The sequence below is a fragment of the Pteropus vampyrus genome, unplaced genomic scaffold, assembly GCF_000151845.1.
Source record: "Pteropus vampyrus isolate Shadow unplaced genomic scaffold, Pvam_2.0 Scaffold62, whole genome shotgun sequence".
Classification (NCBI taxonomy): domain Eukaryota; kingdom Metazoa; phylum Chordata; class Mammalia; order Chiroptera; family Pteropodidae; genus Pteropus; species Pteropus vampyrus.
In genome coordinates, this window is record NW_011888843.1 from 3,240,331 (window position 1) to 3,242,470 (window position 2,140).

Below are 2,140 nucleotides of genomic sequence, written 5' to 3' on the forward strand. Positions count from 1 at the left end.
AGGGGGAATCTTTACGAATTTTGATAATTGATTAAATCAACATTTATTAAGTACAATGTAAGAATTGGCTTTTTTCTCTCAGAAAAAAAAAATGTCATTAATCTTGAAAGGAAGAAAGGAAGGAAGGGAGGGAGGGAGGGAGGGAGGAAGGAAACTATTGTCTCAAGGATACTGACTTTCCAACCTCTCTTGCTTTCTCACTGAAGAATTAACACTTTACGTTTTTCTCATAACACTTTTACACCATGCTTTGGGGGCCCTGTTCAGATTGTTGTCTCTTTCGTCTTCTCTTCAAGTCAGAGTCTCCTTCTAAGCCTCACTTCCACTGCGTCACACACCACACAAGCCCTCTGAAAGTCCCCGTTTCTTGGTTGTGACATTCGGTATGAGTTGTGCCAATGGAGGTTCTCTCCCCAGGCTACCCCTGGATGGAGTCCATTCTGTGTGGAGTTCTTGCATAAATGAGAAATGAGTAAAGGGATATAGAATGACTTCTCTAACACTTTTATACTCTAGCAGATGCACTACAAATAAGGGACATAGAAAACATATCTTTTGCTCAAAATATTTCCCAGGAACAAGCCACCAATCAGAGATTGATTTATGTTGACAACTTCATTTAATAATTGCAAATACACCTTAGGAGGGTTAATCCTATTAGTCATTTACATTTTAGGTCAATATTTAGGTCAATATAAGTTTAGCTTAAAATGTTTTGGTTGAGAAGAGAAGACAAGGTCAATAGAAATGGCTAGACAGGTCTGCATGAACTTTACCACAGTGGGATTTGGGGTGGCTAATGACACTGGCACACAAGAGACATTCAATATATATTTCTGAATGAGTGAATGATTCAGAAATAAAAACAGAAAAATCTAGGGGACAAATGGTCTTATTTGTAAATTCATCTCAAGTTGGAAGTAGGGGCAAAAATTAGAGAAGTTGCCAGTTAGACAGACTGTGTTCATGGTTGAAAATACTCACTAGAATAAAAACATCAATTCTTTCCAAATTAATCGATAAATTCAATAAAATAACTTCAAATTTCATCAGGGCTTTGCATGCAACATGAAAAGCCAATGTTTCATTTGGAAGAGCAAAGGACCAAGAAATCAAACTTTTTTTTTTTTTTATGAAAAAGATAGAGGATGTACTTTCTCTAAGAAATATCATTATAAATAAAGTCTAATGATTAAGACACTGTAATGGTGTTGACACAGTAAAGACAAAAGATAGTTAAAACATGTTAGAAGAGAAATATAGAAACCCAAAATACCATTACAAATCAGTGTGAAAGAATGAACAATTCAATAAATGTGTTGGGGTCACTTAGTTACCCAAATAAAAATAAGATAATTTAGATCCCTAAATTCACACCACACACAAAAGTCTATTTTAAGAAAATTCAAACTTAATGTGAAAAACAGAATCTTTTACATTTCAGAAAAAAATATGGGAGAATAACATTTTTGTTTTGTGATAAGGAGGTAAATTTTACATAAGATACAAAAATTATAAACCATAAAGGGGAAAAAATACAGTTTAACTACAACAATACCTGTAATCTCTGGATGAAAAAAAGAAAAACACTATTAAAAAGTGAAAATAACTGGCCTTGCAGATGCTGCTGCCCCACAGCCACCGGCGCCCGGCCATGGTCAACCCAACTGTGTTCTTTAACACCGCCATTGACCACAAGCCCTCTGGCCATGTCTCCTTTGAGCTGTCTACAGACAAAGTTCCGAAGACGGCAGAAGACTTTTGTGCTCTGAGCAATAAGGAGATAAGATTTGGTTATAAGGGTTCCTGCTTTCACAGAATTATTCTGGGATTTATGTGCCAGGGCGGTGCCTTCATATGCCATAAGGGCCCAGATGGCAAGTCCATCTATGGGGAGAAATTTGATGATGAGAATTTCGTACTGAAGCATATGGGTCTGCATCTTGTCCGTGGCAAATGATGGACCCAACACAAACAGTTTCCAGTTTTTTGTCTGCACTGCCAAGACCGGGTGGTTGGGTGGCAAGCATTGGTCCTCCCCAAGGTGAAAGGGGGAGTGACTATTCTGGAGATCACAGGGCGCCTTGGGTCCTGAAATGGCAAGACCAGCAAGAAGTTCACCGTTGCTGGCTGTGGATAA

General features: G+C 37.9%; 1 pseudogene; it reads left to right on the plus strand.

The window, feature by feature from the left end:
- Positions 1-1,654: 1,654 nt before the first annotated feature.
- LOC105292724 lies at positions 1,655-2,140 on the plus strand (annotated as a pseudogene).